Source organism: Camelus ferus, chromosome 10, assembly GCF_009834535.1.
Source record: "Camelus ferus isolate YT-003-E chromosome 10, BCGSAC_Cfer_1.0, whole genome shotgun sequence".
NCBI classification, from domain to species: Eukaryota; Metazoa; Chordata; class Mammalia; order Artiodactyla; family Camelidae; genus Camelus; species Camelus ferus.
The window spans coordinates 33735792-33754314 of NC_045705.1; the positions used below are offsets into that span (position 1 = coordinate 33735792).

Genomic DNA, 18523 nt, shown 5'->3' on the forward strand with positions numbered 1-18523 from the left:
CATCACTGTCTAATGAAAGGAAGCAGGCTCTTTGGATGAATAACTGATTGTAGAGCTCAAGCAGGAAAAATACAAGATGATCCTAGAGTACCTTGTAGTTCTAGAAACAACAAATCAAAACAAAACAAAACAAAAACTGAAATAAAAGGATGGAGAAATAGCAAATGGGAATAGGGGCCAAATCAAAAGTGCTCTCCATGGCCAAAGATGAAACACGTTGAGTAAAAATGTAAATTAACGTAGAATTGAATTATAATTTGAAATAGAAAACAAATATACATGAGTCCACGCTGATAAAAATCGGAGTGAAGGAGAAGAGACTTCTTTCTTTTAGAAGAATTCTAAATAATATACTCAGAGCCCCTCCCTCAGGAGGGAGTATATACCCAGACACCTTGAGTGTGGCCTGGATGTTGTGACTAGTGTACAAAGAGTTGAGTACAGAAAGTGAAAAACAAGTAACTTTACAGTGAATAAACTGGCAAAAATATCTTGACAAGTCACATTGGGAACACATAACGTTTAACAGGATGTGATGAGAAAAACACTCCTTATTCATCCTCAAAACCTGTAATCTCTTCTAATCATGAGGGAAAAAACCAGATGCACACAAATTAAAAGCTATTCTACAAAATACCTGACCAGTATTTCTCAAAGCTATTAAGGTAACGAAAAACAGATGGAGACAGAAGCTGTCATAGACCAGAGGCGACTAAGGTGATGTGGCGACTCTGTACAGTGTTGTAGGCTGGACTGGATCTTGGAAGAGAAAACGGACATTAGTTGAAAAAAAGAAAATCTATATGAATTCTTGAAGATTAGATAACTGATGTGCCAGTGTTAGTTTCCTAGTTTTGACATATGTTTCCTGATTAAGTAAGACGTTAGCAATAGGGGAAACTGGGTGAGAGGTCTGTGGAACTTGCCTGGGAAATCACAGCAGATTCTTCAAAATCTTTTCTAAAATTTAACAATGTGCTAAAAATAATCATTGAAAATGTTTCCTGGAGGAGAAATCACCATTTTCATAGACTTTAGAGACAGAAGGGGAAATTTGTGTTAACCACACCCTACTAACATCTTTTTAATTGCATATAGAACATTTTCCAGGATAGATCAAAGTTAGGTCACAAAACAAATCTTAACAAATTCAGGAAGATTGAAATAATACTAAATATCTCTTGCAACCACAGTGGAATTAAGCTAGAAATCAACAGCAGAAGAAAACAGAAAAATTCACAAATAAGTGAAATCTAAATATCACACATTTGAACAACCACTGGAAATTAAAAGAGGAAATTAAAAAGAAATTTGTAAGGTATCTTGAGATTATAAAAACAAAAATGCACACACAAAAGGAACAAAAAACCAACCAAACGAAAAACACCCCCAAAAGTGTAAAAACACAACATACCAAATCTTATGGGATTCAGCGATAGTAGTAACATTAAGAGAGTTTATAGTGACAAACACCTACAATAAAAAAGAAAGATCTCAAATCACAAACTTAACTTCACACCTCAAGGACCTCCAAACAGAAGCACAAACTAAGGATTTAAATTAGCAGCAGGAAGTAAATAATTATGTGAAGGAAAAGCCGGGCTGGGCTAACAAGATAACTCACAAATCTAAGTATCGGAACACTGATCTGAGTTCTGCTGGACTAACTCATAAATCTAAGTTAATTAGTGGTTTGCTGATTCCTGTTCATGTTTGTTTTTTTGCTAGCCAGTTGGGTTTTCAAAGATACATATCTGGCTTTGGAATGTTGGTTTGCTGCCTCCCTGCCTCCACTTTTGTGATAATGATGCTGCTAAAGCTGTTCCCTGCCTATTGGCTGAATACCCTAAGCTTGTACTTTACCCTATAAAACCTCATGCGGACGCCTTGGAGGTGCTCAGAGCTTCGGAGCAGAAGCCCCTCTGAGCCCGCCGGCGTAATACATCTGAGCTACTCCAACCCTCCGAGTGGTGCTTCTTTCTTGGCTGGCCTGTCGTTTCCGTAACAATTAGACTAAAGCAGAAATGAATGAAATAGAGAATAGAAACATGATAGAAAAAAATCAACAAAGGTAACATGTGGCATTTTGAAAAGAAAAACAAACTGACAAAATTTTAGCTAGACTGAGAAAAAAGAAAAGATTTAAATACATAAAGTTATAAAAATAAAAATTTTAGATTTAAAAAACCCTCTATCCTGTTTTCCACAGTGGCAGCACCATTTTACATTCGCACTGATAGTAAACAAGGGGTTCAATTTTTCCATATCCTAGCCAATGCTTGTTACTTCCTAGGTTTTTAAACTAATCATCGTACTAACAAGTGTTGTGGGTTGTGGTCTGCCAAGAACTGCCTCTTTGATTTTTATAGTCCCATGACACCCAGGAATGCAAGCCTCCTGGCCTCCAGAGTCATGCACTCAAGGGATATTCTCTGTGCTACTGCTGTAAAATCTGGGGCACCAGATGTAAAAAAAAACCACACACACACAAAAAACACAAAAACAAAAACTTGGGCACTGGACATCCAAACAGGGCTCTGCCCCTCTGGCAGACTTTTTAAAGTTAGCAAATGAATCTCTTTCACACCTAGTCTGGGAGCTTTTCAAACTACTGTTTCTGCAGAGTCTTGCGGCAAGCGAGTCTGGTTTTGATGCAGGAAAAACAGATATGGGGTGTGAGGAGGGCCACGTCCCAGGTTTTGGTTGAGCCTCTGGGACGTGCCCCGCCAAGTGTGGGTCCTTGGCTTCATGCAGGAAAGAATTCAAGAATGAGCCACAGTTGAGTAAAGGTAGATTTATTCAGAGAAAGACATTGAAAGGCAAGAGAATGGCCACAAGTTGTGGGGGTTGGATGCTCAGATTAGAGTAAAAGTAGGCACAGGCTCCATAGACAGAAGTTCAGGCTGTCTCCAAGGGAGGAGAGGGGGAGAGAGAGACATTGAGTGAGAGAGAGAGAGAGAGATTGAGAGAGAGAGAGAGAGAAAGAGGGAGAGAGAGAGAGAAGAGAGGTTGTGAGGGGCAGTGTTGCCAATTTTTGGGGGCTTTGGTAGATTCATATGCAAATAAGTGGAAGGACCAGTCTAACTAGCCTGGGGAAGGGGCTGGGATTCCCAGGAAGTTGGTCATTTCCCACTCTGTGACCTTTTGTGGCTAGCCTTGGGACTGCCATGGTGCCTGTGGGCATGTTATTCACCATGTTAACATATTACAGTGTGCGTATAATGAAGCTCAAGGTCTGCTAGAAGTTAAATCTCCCACTGTCTTGAGCCTCAAGGCCTACTAGGGGTTGAAACTTTTAGCATTGTGATGTTAATTGCTGTAGCATTCCTTGAATGGCTGTGCCCTGCCCCCTTCCTGTCTCAGTCTGAGCCCTTTAAGAGTAGTTTCTCAGTTGCTGCAGCCTTTTGCGGTGGTTGTGGCCATGAGCCCTGTTGGTTTTCAAATATTTTCAGGGCTCATTTCTCAATTGCTGGTTTTAAGAATTTGAGGTGCTTATGGCTGCAAACTTTTTGCTTCTCAGGGAGCTCTGATACCTTTTCTTCTTCTAAGGCAAAAGCCCTATTGGATTAGGACCAGTGAACAAAAAATACTGCAAACTGTATCAGTAAACAAAGATTACTGAAACCAGCGTCATCAGCCGCCACCCCCCAGGGAAGACTTAGCCTGCAGCCCGGCCTCTGCAGCCTGGCCTCTGCAGCCACTCACAGTGGTGCACCCTGAGGGGACTCAGAATAAAGGGCAAGGTTCTGGCCCTAGATAGCCAGGTGCTTGTCAGAGGAATGAATTCAATGAGCTCAAATGTTTGTTTCCTCCCATACAGAGAAAAGTGCTACATTCTTTAACTTGAGATGCCTGGTTTTCTTTAGTTAACAAGTAATCTTTTAATGTTCCAACTGCCTGGTCTTTGTTGTAAAGCTCCTATGTGTCCTGGCTCCTCCCCTACGCCTTCAGAGCAGTCCCTCAGAGCGATCTGAGAGGCTGTCATCCTGGGCTCCAAGGGGTTCGAGTCCTTAGAAATGTCCACCAAATAAAGCTCTCAACTTCCAGGCTGTGCATTTATTTCCATCAACAGGCTCAATTCTTATGACCTCCTATGACTTAATTGCTGCCTTATAGTCCCTATCTCCAAAACCGTCACATTGAGGGTTATGGCTTCAACATGTGAATTTTTAGGGGAAGGTGGGGACACAACTCAGTCCATAGCAGTAATCATTTAAAGATTCAAGATATTAGAAACTCGTATCTTTGGGGCTATTATTCAGCCTCTCATGGATTTGTTTCTCATGATGCAACTACGTGTCCATTACACAGTTTGCTTTGGGAAGGAGACGGCCTCTCAGCGTGGTCATGAAGGAGAAATAACAAAATGGCCATGCTTAGGCTGATTCCTGGCCCTATACTTGCTGCTTGCTTTTAAAACAGTCAGCAAATCTGACAGACCAGACACTGCCCCCAGCCCCAGGCCCATTGTTACGATTAGGGTTAGAGTCAGAGTTATTAATTTTCCTGTTTGTTTTATATTACTCTGGCAATTGAAATTTACCACCATGTTTGTATTCTGAATCATTCCCCTAGGAAGGGAGTCACCAGATGACAACCTCAGGAGAAGGACCAGACCTTCTGAAGTCCCTCCTGGTGCCTAATGAGTCTGATCAGATAAAGAAGGTCATGAGCTGATGACCCTCCAGACCACTGGACGGTCCCATGATGCTGGACAGACCCGCCAAGGTTCAGGAGGAAGTTTCACCAGAGACTCTTGTTGACTGATACCCCCTTTTACTCTCCAATTTGTTCACTATATAATCTCTAAGCCTCAACCCTAAGACAAGTTCACAGTTTTGAAGGCACTAGCCTGCTGTGAGTCCCGTTTGCCTGGCAAAGTAATAAAGCTGCCTCTTTTCTTCTAAGCTCCAAGACCTGGTCTCTGAATTCTTTGGCTAGTCAGGGGCGGGGGCCGATCTTTCGGCAACAGTCACTGAAAGACACCAGTTAATGAAAGCTTTTCCATCCATAGCTGCACCTGCTGGAAAATGAAGCCTCCTCAGTCTGCATCTCAGTCTGGCAGGAGAAGAGACAGTTGGCACGTTGTACACGTGCTTCCACCCACCTTGAAATGACACTTGTCTGTTTTCCCAAAGTCCATCATCTGGAACTAGTAAATGTCTCCGCTGGGCTGCAATGGGGTAGTCACATGTGGGGAAAGCTGGTGGAATGTTTGAGCACCAATATATTTGCAAAACAAGATATCAATTTTTGATAAATAAGAAAATAGTGATATTTAACCTTAGGGAACACCTGATATGAGCTAGAAATTGTGCTCCTCTTTGTATAGGTGTTATCTGATAATCTTCCTGACGATCTTATGAGGATTACATAAAATTATCTCTCTCTTTACAGATGAGAAACTGAAGTTTAGAGGAGTTAAATAATTTGCTTGAAGTTGGGGCTAAGCCATCGCAGTGCATAGAACAAATTTGCAGCCACTAAACTTGCGGCACTGAGCAACGTGTGCTGTCTCCTTGGGAGTGTGGATTCAGAGGCAAAAGTACAGACAAAAGAGTAGATCTATTTCATTTGTTGGAAAAGAATTCCTAGGCCAGCACTGTGGTGGTAAAGGCAAATGGGGTTTTCAAAAATGATTTTCTGAGAAGATTTGTGAAAGAGCAAGTAAAGATATGAGATAAGAATAAAATTTTAAAACCATAAACACATCAAGTCCTGGGAAAGATGTGGGACAATTGGAATGCATTGCAGGTGAGAACCAAATAGTAGAGTAAATTCAGAAAGCAGTTTGACGTTCTTTTTCAATTAAGCATGTATTTACTTTATGGCCAAGCAATCTTCCTCACAGGTATTTATTCAAATGAAATCAAAACCTATGTTTACAGGGGGAGAAAAAAAAAAAAAAACACCTTTAGACATATGTTAGATCAGCTTTATTCATAATTACCGAACACTAGAACTAACAAAATGTCCTTCAACTGAGTAATAGATAAAACATCTGCAATGTTCAAAAAAGTGGAATACTGCTAAAAAAGTTATATACAGAAAAGTTAAGTGGTTTCCAGGGGCAGTGTGCGGGACTAGGAGTGGACCACAAAGAACCCCAGGTTTTGTTTGTGTGATGGAAGTGCTCTATGTCTTGATTGTGGTAGTCGTTACACGACCATATATATTTAACCAAATTATTAAGATAATACACAAAAAGTATGGATCTTACAGCTTTAAAATTATATATTTAGAGAATAAAAAAGAAAGGAACAAGGAGTAATAGCAAACTGTGCATGCACAGTCATATATGCTACCAGGTCCCCATGGCAGCTTAATTGCTTCTTCCCTGGGAAGGAGGGATGAGGAGCTGGAGATGCTCTCATGGGAGGCGGGGAGATCCTCTGGGAGCTCCATGTCTCTATAATTCATTCCTGCTTCCCACGCATTAGCCTCTAAAATACCAACAACACTCCACATGGCATCATCTTAGAAGCACCTGACTGCATGCTGGGCCCTCTGATCATCACATAGTCACCTGATTGTTAATAGTTGTCATTACACAAATGCCTTCTCCCTGCCTGAGGAATTGCTGTGAACCTACAACCATAGCCAAGGAAATCATCCCAAGATAAAAATTATTTTGAGTGACTTTAAAGAGGTTACCCTTTAAAGTCTGAGTTTTTTGAGTTTTTAATAGACCTTCCCTTATTTGCTATTTACAGACACAATTCTGCAAATTACTTGGAGAAGTAATTTTACAATGTTCATTTTACAGACTAGGAGAAGGTAAGGGACTCCTCGAAGGTCACAGCAAAGGCACAGCAAGAATTATGGTGGATTTCGGACTTGAACCTAGGTTCTTGGGTCCTTGTTAGTGTTTTGTTCTCCATCTTTCCCTGTCTTAAAGCACTTGGAGCCTTTTGACCACTCCCTAAAATATAGCTTCTCTGTCATTATTGATGCATTATTTCATGGCTGAATTTCTGACTTCACATTCACTATTCAGGATTGACTATCCCTTCTCCTCAAGGAGCCAGGTAAGCTACTCTGTTCTGCACACACTATCAGTGAAAAGTGATACACAAGTGGGACACAAAGCAAGTCTCAACAAAGCTAAGAATATTAGAATCATATCAAGCATCTTTTCCTACCACAATAATATGAAACTAGAAAATCAACTAGAAGAAGAAAGCAGGGAAAAATCACACTGTGGAGACTAAACAACATGCCATTGAAGAACTATTGAGTTAATGAAGAAATCAAAGGTTAAAAATTTTTAAAAATATCCTGAAGACAAATGAAAATGAAAATGCAACATATCAAAATATATGAGATGCAGCCAAAGTCGTACTAAGAGGAAAGTTTATAGCAACACAGGCATACGTCAAGAAATAAGGAAAAAAAACTCAAATAAGCATCACCACGTTAACAAAAATGAAAGATAAAATTCATACAATAGTCTCAGTAGATGTGGGAAAAGCACTTGACAAGGTTCAATTTTGATTTATGACAAAAACTCTCAATAAAATGGCTATAAAAGGGATGCACTTCAACATAATAAAGGCCATATATGGCAAACCCATAATGCTCAAAGGTTTAAAAAAAAAAAAAAAAGAAAGCTCTCTCTCTCTCTAAGGTCAGGAACAGGACAAAAATGCTCACTGTTGCCACTCGTGTTCAATATAGTATTGGAAATCCTAGTCAAAGCAATTAAGCAAGGGAATAAATTTATCCAAATTGGAAAGGAAGTAGTAAAACCATAACTGCAGATGACATGATTTTATGTATGGAAAACACTAAAGACTCCACCAAAAAAAGGTTAGAAATAGTAAACAAGCACAATAAAGTTGCAAAGTACAAAATCAACATGCAAAAACCTGTTGTGTTTCTATACACTAACAGCAGATCATCCGAAAGAGAATTTAAGAAAACAACCCCATTTACAACCCCAATAACAACAACAAAACTTACCCAAGAATCAATTTAACCAATAAAATATGCCAACAAAATAAGCACGTAGTTTCATTAAGAGTTTATCACTTTTTCTCAAATTAGGACTCTTAGAGCAGTTATTCAACTAAAGGAAAAAAATAATATTTGATATAAATTTGTATTTTAATACCCTAACTCAATATTTACATTATTTTTATTGAGAAGTGACATTCTCCATCTTCCTCTTGCTAACTTTCTGCTCCCGTGTGTGTGTGGCTGGAGGGTACACGCATGCACTTCTGTTCATGGGCTTGTTGGTTACCCTGCTTTACCTGCATGTTTGTAGCGCATGTGGTAGACAGAATGCATGTAGAAAAAATGAACAAATAAATTACTTATACTAAATTTTTGACAAGCAGAACCAAAACATTTTATGCTCCTTATTAGCCATCTTCATTAGAAGATGGTATTCGATTTCTGAACTTAATGTCTCCGTATTATAGATGGTAGACTTCAGAAAAATTAAAGGTATCATTCAGGACTTTAACTTCAATGTGTGACTTAAATTGTGACTCAGTGCATGGAGAAGGTCTGAAAGGAATAAAACTAGGTAATTATGCATCCTAAAATGTTAAAATCACAGTCCTAGAGACAATTTTGCCTCCTTAACCACCTTCTTGAAAGCACTCTTGACTTCCTTGTTCCTTAGACTATATTCCAAAGGGTTCAGCATGGGGATGACCATAGTGTAAAACACAGATGCAATTTTGTCTGTATCCATGGAATGACTAGAGCTGGGTTGTAAGTACATGGTGATAATTGTACCATAGAAGATGGAGACTGCAGTGAGGTGGGAGGCACAGGTAGATAAAGCCTTATGCAGAGGAGTGCATCTTTAGGATGGTGATAAATATGAATATGTAAGATATTAAGATAATCAGGAGAGCTAAAAAGACATTGAAGCTGGCTACATAAACGAGAATCATCTCACTAATATACCTATCAGAGCAAGAGAGAACCATGACAGCTGGAACATCACAAAAAAAGTGATGGATCACATTGGACCTACAGAAAGAGAGACTGAATGTGACTCCAGTGTGGATGGAGGCATTCAGGAAACCGCAGACGTAGGAGCCTGTGGCCAGACAAATACACAGACTGGTTGTCATAGTGGTGGTGTAATGTAGGGGTTTACACACAGCTGCATAGCGGTCATAGGCCATTGGTGCCAAGAGGAAATTTTCCATAGTGGCAAAGGCTGCAAAAAAGAACATCTGAGCAGCACATGCATTGTAGGAGATGATCTTGTCTCCTTTAAGAAGTCCAGCCATCACCGTGGGAATGACAGCTGAAGAGTAACAGAAGTCCACCAGCGACAAGTTACTGAGGAAAAAGTACATAGGAGAGTGGAGATGAGCGTCCAAGAGAACCAACAGGATCATCCCCAGGTTTCCAGCCACGTTGATGAAGTAAATGAGAATGAATATTATGAGGAGGGGAACTTGTAGTTTGACGACATTGGTCATTCCTAGGAGAATGAACTGTGTCACTTCTGTCATGTTCTCCATCGATGTTTTTTGGGAATCAGATGTCCTACAGCAATGGGAAGTAAAGGAATAAAGTGTTAAATTTAGTAGAGATTGTAGTGTGAAATTGCAATGTTTCTATACCATGGACATTATTTCATTATAACAATAGTATTTCAAGAGTCTCCATATCTAAAGCATGGACTTAAAAGCAAAATTTAGTGTATTAACCACCTAGGATTCTAAACTGTTAAATGAGGGATCTTTATGAACCATCTCTCCAGTTTTTAATATTTTGATATATGTTCACTGAGATTAGTAAAATTTAATAAATTTTCCAACATGACAACTTTGGAACTAGTAATTCTGACAGTTCAGCTTTTCCTAGCCCATTAAATTCACACACTTCTTTGTTGCTCATATGCCAGGAACAGCTCTAGACACTTTATAACTACATCCATTGATTATCCTCAACAATTTCATGAGGCTGAGTACTTACTATTTTCCTTTAAGTGGTGAGGCGTAAGAGGATGAGTGATTCATATTTCCACAAACATTCATTGGCAAGCCAAACTTTATTCCCAGATAAAGGGTTTTCCCAAGTCTGATGGTCTTTAGTAAATCTAAATTAAATTGAATTTAACTCTATTTACAATTACTCATTGTCTTCATTGGTCCAAACTCAGTGATTGGGGTTTCACAGCGAAGTAACTGAGACACATGCATAGCGTACGAGGTGGGATCACTGGACCAGTGGGGACATGTACAACCAGCAGGAGCAGTTCTGAGGAAGAGACATCTCACCTGGTATAGAGCGTGGGCTCCGAGAAGAGCCCTGAATCAGCAGCCTGAGTCCTGAGTCTTTGGCCATAAACTAACGTTCCGGAACCAGATTTTCCTCACCTACAAAATTAGGATAGGAATGAGACCTAACTCAAGACGTTATTGTGAGAATTACCCCAGATAATGCACAAAAAATAACGTGCAAAATACTGGATGTTTAGCTCAGTTTGAAGAGGATAGCTATAAAATTACTAGCAGGATGGAGTCATGGTTTTCTGTGCTGGCTTGAGAAAGGTGGATAGTGACCCACAGGGCTTCAAGCATGGGTGAGTTTTGAGGTTGTATAGTCTCCCCCTCATTTTGCTTTTTCCTCACACACCAGGTCCATTAAGCTTATTGGTACTTGCCAATATGTCACACTCTGTTCATGCTCTGCCCATATGATTGACTACCCTGGCCATTCCATGTGAGCCATTCTTCTGCTTTATTTTTTTTTTTTTGAAATCTGTATTTCATTAATTTTAAATAGTCTCCTTTTCTTCTTTTTCTTATTACTGTTGGTCTAATAGTTGAAACACAGATACAGAGGGCTGAAAGTTCAGTTTGTGGGTTAACTCTAGCTTGTAGATCTGTTTTGGTGACAAGCTTTGTATGGTAAATGTTTTTAATTTGAATCTGTTCTTGTGTAGGAATAATATTTTAAATCTTTTCACTTGAGTTTAAAGCCTCTGGAATTGTATCCATCCTCTGCTAACTACTATTTCCTAAACTGTCCTCCTCAAACGTTTGTAATTTTATGCATCTAGCCCATGAAGACTTTGTGTTTGCCAACGTTAATATACATAACCGCTCTTAGAATACACCATGTTCTATGACCAGTAATAAGAGCTTTCCATGTAAATGTGAGTATGTGTTTGTGTGAGTGTGTGTGTGTATAACGTATTATTACTACTGTTATTTTACCATTAAGGCAATTGAGGCTTTGAGAAGTTCTGTGTGTTCTTCAATTAGATAGCTACTATGAGGAAGATTCTAGAGTCAAAGTTTAAACCCAGTTTCATCCCAATAAAAAGCTTATGCTTGTAGTCACATTACTGTCAGTGTGTGAAGATGTGCTGGTAATAGTAAGAATGAGATTAATGAGATTATAGAGAAATGTTAAGGTTCTGATCTTCTTAATTCATTTAGGTTCTTTTTGTAGTTTAAAGGACCATTCATTCTTTTTTGTTTTGTTTTGTTTTTTAACCTCTAATGAGAGGCCAACAAATAATAAATACGATAAAATTACCACCTAATCAATCAGAGCTTCACCCATGTTATTTTTTTTAAACTAATCTTTTTTAGATAGCAACTTGATGATGTTTTATAAGTATCATTAAACTTCTTACCGATGGGAGTCTTGATATTTATACTTCAACTTTACCTCGGTATTTAGACAAATGTTCAAAACATCTATTTCTGTACTCAGATAACTCATAGTGTGTATAGTTGCCCTAATGCTTTTACATGTATTAATTTTTGACTAAATATGTATATTGAATATAGATGCTTACCTTAATACTTGACAAAAAGAACCAGTCAATCCTGAATAGTGAGTCTGAAATCAGAAATTCAGCTGTGAAATAATGCGTAAATACTGTTAGAGAAGTTCTCTCTCAGGTAGTGGTCAAAATGTTCCAAGGTCTCCAAGGCGGGGAAAGATAAAGGAAAGAAGATTATATGGGGTCAGTTCTGAATCCACCAGACATTCTTTCTCTGTCCTTGGAGGGGTCACATCTCTTTATTTGTAAAATAAATATGACTAAATTATTTCTCCCATGTAATTCACAAAATTGCATCTGTAAATAGCAAATAAAGGAAGGTCTATAAAACACTCGCCAAGGAGTTAATATTTTAAAGTCACTTCGTATAATTTTTATCTTGGGGTGTTTTCCCTGACCATTTGCTCATAGCAAATCCTTTGGTCAGCTGAAGGCCTGTCTAACAACTATTAATGTGCTGATGAATAAATGAGGATGAAAGGGGTTCAGCATGTTGGGATTTTACAGACTGATGCATGGGAACCAGCAGGGGTTATAAAGACACCTGTGTCCCCAGGGATGCCCTCCTGGGAGGGTGGCTACAGCTCCTCAGCTCACTTCCCCAAGGAGAAAGCAACTTGACTTCCTGCGGGAACCAAGTTGGATATTTTGAGTGTCAACACCTATTTTTGTTACTTATATTTCTTGTTTTTCCTCCCATTTTAAAGTATAGTTTACAAACAGTAATATGTACACTTTTTAGTGAACGAGTCAAGGCTTTGTTCAAATGTTTATTCATGTAACCAATACTACAATTACTCATAATAAATTTTCCTAAACTTCTTTGTGTTCAACCCTGTTTCTGAACCATTGCCTCTCACAACCACTGAACTGTTTTTGTCCATATAATTTTGCCTTTGCAAGAATATAGTTAACTAGGATCCTAGAACATATAGTCTATGGTTTTGACACCTTTCACTTAGCATAATGTAATTAGGTCTTTCCGTACTGTTATCTACATCAGTAGTAGGATGCTTTTGATTGCAGAGTATTTTTCCATAGTATGGACTTGACATATTTTTTCCATTCCCCAGTTGAGCAACATATGTGTTGGTTCAGTTTTTGGCACTTGGGATAAAGGCTGATCTAAACATTTGCCTAACGTTATTTGTATGAACAGAGAGTTTCATGTCATTTGGGTCAATATTCAGTAGTTGGATAGCCTGTCATATGGTAGGTAAACGTTTAATTGATTTATGAAGTGGCTTTACCATTTTGCACTCTTAAGAGCAATATATTCAAATTGTGTCACATCTTTGTTAGCACGTGGGATTCCATAGCTTTATAAAATTTACTTTTCTTTTATTTTTACTCTTCTTCATAAATGTCTCTTGAAAGTCCCTTCTTGCTACTTATTTCTTATTGGCCAGAACTATGCCACATGTTCCCAACAAAAGCAACAGTTGCTGGAGAGACTGGTAAATAGAGCTGGGTTTATTGCTGCTTCAAACCATATAGCTAGTCTCTTGGAACAGAAATCAGGGTAGAAAAGGTGGAGAGTGAATTTGGAAGGCAAGAGAGAAGATATCTAACACATTCCATTTTACAAATGAGGAAACTGAGATTTAGAGACTCTAAGTCACTTGTCTGGTCCGGAGCATGTACTCACCATCATTATGCTACACAAATTCTTGGAGAAAGTAAAATACTTGGCAGAGCATATAATATTCACAGATATTATTTTTCCACTTCAGATTAGCTTCCACTGGTAAAAAGAAACTAATGACAAAATCAGTGTCCAGATCTTCCCCACCCAGGCTGAGCTCCCAGGAAGTGAATTAAGACTCCTTCCCAGGGGGTTAGCCCACATCTCACAGCCAACAGGATTCCATAGCACCTGGAAGCCCGCAATATAAATGTAAAAGACATGCCCCTTTTCCTCTTCGCATTTCTCAGTTAGCTTGAATGGTCGACGGTACCACAAAAATAAATAAAAATGTGAGAGATTGTGAACAGTTTCCATTCAAGGTGCAACTGATTTGTTACACAATGTGCACAGTAATGGGGGCTACACAACTAAATTAACAGGGTATCTGACAACATGCATGCATTCTAGCAAGCAGTGCCTTTGTATCAACTTTCTCCGAGAAAATAAGTGTTCAGCTGACTTCTTAAACTAATTCATGCTGGCCTTATTCTTGTAAGAAAGGAGGGAGGTGGATACTATTTATTATTCCAGTGTCACTGGTGGGCTCAGAAGGGTGCCATGGTTTGCCTACTGTCAAGCAAGTTTCCCTAATAGCCTAAGTCCATTTGATATATTCCCTTCAGCAAGCCAAACATCCTGTTAGCCCACAACTTGGATGTGTCAGAATAATTTGCAAGTGACACCCATAGTCCCATCCCATTCTATAGGGCTGAGTTACTCACTTAGATGAGTTGCTAGGAAGATTTTTAGAGAGAAGAAATTTTGGAAAGTTAAAACTGCAAGGGCTTTGCCTCATTTAGACTAACTTATCATTAATTATAATATTGATATATTTGCAAGATGACTATGGCAGGGCACTGCTGCTAAGCCCCATGCTTGCATGATGTCATTTAATACAAGCAACCCATGAAGGGGTATTACTGTCTTTAACATTTCACAGAGAAAGAATTTGCTTCTGGAGAGATTAAGTAACTTGCCTGGAGGGAGGACTGGCTTCAGGGGCATACAGCTTTAGAAGGGCTTGGCACTTGGTTTCATGCTCTGCTGTTGCTGTCTTGAAATTCTTAGCAATCTTTGAACAAAGGAACCTGTATTTTTGTGTTGCACTGGATCTTACAAGTAATGTAGCCAGCCCTGCCTGGAGGTATCTAATCTACAAATACTTAGGTAGTGTATGCCAGGCACTGTATCAGGCAGAGGAAATCAACAGTAGTAAAATGTTCAACTTTCACCCTCATGGAGCTGCCATTCCATTAGGAGAGAAAGATAACAATGAAGAGAATAACAAAATAATTGTAGATTAAGATAAATGCTGTGCAGCACTGTTTACAATAGCCAAGACATGGATGCAACCTAAATGTCCATTGACAGATGACTGGATAAAGAAGCTATGATATATTTATACAATGGAATACTATTCAGCCATAAAAAAGAATAAACAACGACATTTGCAACAACATGGATGGACCTAGAGGTCGTCATACTAAGTGAAGTAAGCCAGAAAGAGAAAGAAAAATACCATATGATCACTTATATTTGGCATCTAAAAAATGGACACAAATGAACATATTTACAAAATAGACACAGACTCACAGACATGGAAAATAAACTTATGCTTACTAGGTGGGAAAGGGGGTGGAGAGGGATAAATTAGGAGTTCAGGATTTGCAACTACATTGACCCATTTTGAGTTATTATTTTTGCTGACAGAGGTCACCTTAGTATGTCTTTCAGCATAGATGTGTTGGAAAATGATTGTCTCAAATTTTGGTACCTGAAAAAGCTTTTATTTTTCTCTTCATTTTTTGAGGATATACTAGCTGTTTATAAAATTCTGGTTGTGTTTATTTTCAATTCTTTAAAGCAATCATTCCTCTCTGTTCTGAATTCTATCTATTTTTGTTGAGAAATTAAGCTGACAGTCTTACTTATGCCATGTAGGATGGCGATGACTAAGAAATGAACAGGCCAAATACCTTGGTGCAGGAGTCCACCCTTCAGTTGTATCTCAATAAAGTAAAGGTTCATTATTCAAAGCCTCTAGGTAAATTATAGGAACTACTCACACTACCGTGGGTTTTTAAAACCACTTGCTGTTAAGGTTTTTTTTTTTTCTTTTTTTAATATGATGGACACTCCTAAGAAATGTCAATGGCTTTTCCCACAATAATACAGGTTCCCAAATCAGTGGGAACAAATATTTTCCAATTTGAAGCTAATTGTGAATCCCAATGGTTACTGCTCCTGGCAGGATGACATCTGAGCGACCCTAATAACCTGCCTCTCATGGTGTGGTGATGCAGGCCAATAACCCTGATGATAGTTTTGGTGTTGGGGATGGCGTTTTTATTTTCTTTTTTGCAGGTTTTATTCTGGGAAGATGTTGAAATCTCAAGTGCCAAGGGAGAGTGCTTGCTACCTAAGCTGCAGCCATATTGCCTTCTAGAGTCTGCCAAATCCCTTGAAATTTGAGGCTGTACTACATGTTTTCCATTTTCCTTGGAATGATCTTTCCCACACTAAGTCTTCGTCATTTATAGGCCTGGTTGACATATTAACTTTCCTAAGAAAGCATTCTGACCAGCCAGTGTGTGTGTGTGTGTGTGTGTGTGTGTGTGTGTGTGTGTATTTGTTTATATTTGTTCTAAATATAATTATATGCTTCTTAGGTTGTTTCTTTGTTTGGTGTCTATCTTCTTCACTAAACTTAAATATCATGAATGCAGTAAGGATGTTAATTTTGTGTAGGTCTATATTCCCTTGGTTCCCCATTATGCTTGAAATCTATGTGGGATCAGTAAACAATTTAATAAATCAATGTTTTTTCCCAATGGTACAAACATTTAAGGAGAATTAAGGGAAGTGCTCATTCCAGGGACTCACTTGTCTAATGACAGAACTTGTATCTCTGTCCCCCAATACTGATGTCAAATGTCAGCCCTGGAAGTCATGCTATGGTTTGGTTTGTACATTATCAAAGAGAATTACTGAAAATAGAGTAAATACACCCATGAACTCCCTCAACAAGCAGAAGCTGGATCCCCATAGATTTTAATCACCTGTTCCCTGGTTAGATGAGATAAAGAGTTTTGTAGCCCCCATAGGGTATTTGTCCCCCAAGAGTTTCATGACTGCATAACTCCCTCCTGGGTCCCATTCTTTAACTTTCACATCCCCACATGACTCTATTTGGCCTGATGTTAGAGAATGCAGCCCCCAAGTTGGTTACTTTGACCATCCATTTATTCATCTGATTTGTTAATTGTTGTCTCGTAGCAACAATGACCTTCCCCTAAACCGCGATGTTGCTAAGAGCATGCAACAATGTCCGAAATAATAGTGATGATGATCGTGATTACGACAATCACTCCTCAGTATGAGGTGTATTAGGGATTTTCTTATTTTCTGGTCATAGCAGCGGTCTTCAGAGAGGATGTTGTTGGGGCTGACTTACTATTATTTCCAGATCGTAGATGAAGACAGCAAGGCTCAAAGAGGGTAAGTGGCCTACCTAAGAAGAGTGAGCAGCAGCTTCAGGACTAGAACTCTTGTTAGCTGATTCCAGAGCCGAAGCCATTTTTTTTTCTCTAGTTTTCCCTGCCCCTAGAGAACTTTAAACTCTTGGCCAAACACTAAAGAAGAGCATCACAATAGAGCGTTTACGTTTTTTCATTAACTAAGTTTCTGATTTAAGGTCTGTTCACACGTGAAGGTGCTGGAATTGTATTGTTCAGGGAGTAAGCTAAGCCTGCAGATCTCCTAGATGAAATATACTGTTTGCACAAATTTGCGTGCATAAACGAAATCAAGAAAATGCATTAAGGAAGCGATTTGTCCTTTGATTTATTCAGAGTTGGGGCTCGAATGCTTTGAATGCTTCTTGTATCTTTCATTTTGTTTCCTGCAGCCAGAGACTATATGTCTGAACAGTATAAAGATCCTATTAGAACATGTGAATTTATCATGGAGCACAGAGAGGAGCACGGGAAGAACCTGAGTCTCTGCTTTGTTCGGTGTAAGCTTACATGACTTTGAACAAGTTATTTAAAACATTTCAATCTCAGTTTTCTCTTTCAGGGAATGTGATCATAGTAGTTATCTAGAGTAACAAGTTTTAACTTTATTTTTCCTCCAGGACAATGGTGTATTAAAACTTAAGATTTCACATGTGGAGAAGAACACTGGTAAAAAGTTTTAAAATAATTCCTAGAACAAAGGTATTTTTTTCAGAATTTGAGAAATCCTGTTTCTATCGTATTATTCAATTGAGCATTATTTTAGGGAAGCAACAGGTATCCTAGTAACCCTCATGTCACCAATAGCAGAAGTGAACTTTGCCCAGAATTCTCCATGCTTTTGTCCTGACCCTCACCTGTCTTTCTAGTCAATTTTCCAATCCCTGTTCTCACCTTAAGACCCATAGGACTAATCTCACTATTATATTTCTCACTGTGTCACTCAGCATGGAGCTGAGAATTTTCATATCAGCCCTCAACTCCTACAAAATGATGTCCACATCTCTATATCCCTTTTCTTGGCCCTACTCCACTCCTGCCCAACTGCTGAAATTATTCAACTCTTAAATTTATAGTCAGTCATCAACATAACCCAATATATACTTAATCTTTCCTCTGAAAGTCCTCTTTACCTGCGTGGTCTAACTGAAATCTTTCTGTGTCCTGGGACAGTGTTTCTTTTGAAGTCATCTCGAGTGGTAGCAATTTTCTCTCCCATACCCCTCTTACCACTGAATTTCTTCATTTTCTGGATCTCGTAACATTAGAGTATTCTAATTTTTGTCTTTCTAAACTCTTCCTTTGGTGGTGTTTTTTAATCTGGTGAATTTAATCCCCCTTTGTTGAACCAAAAGAAATTGTCAACAGAATTCAAATCAATGTGAGGCAGCCAATTCTCTCCTCTGAATGACAGATTTATATATCCAGTGGTTTATGCAACACCTTTACTTGGATGGCCAAAAGGAATCTCAAACTTAAGGAAATGATTTTTTTTCCCCTTTGTCCCAAAATCTGCTTCTTCTACATCATTCTGTATATCACTATAGA

The 18523-nt window shown here is 38.7% G+C and overlaps 1 pseudogene; it reads right to left on the reverse strand.

Moving 5' to 3' along the window:
• Nucleotides 1-8530: 8530 nt before the first annotated feature.
• On the reverse strand, nt 8531-9491 carry LOC102521176 (annotated as a pseudogene).
• Nucleotides 9492-18523: the final 9032 nt, after the last annotated feature.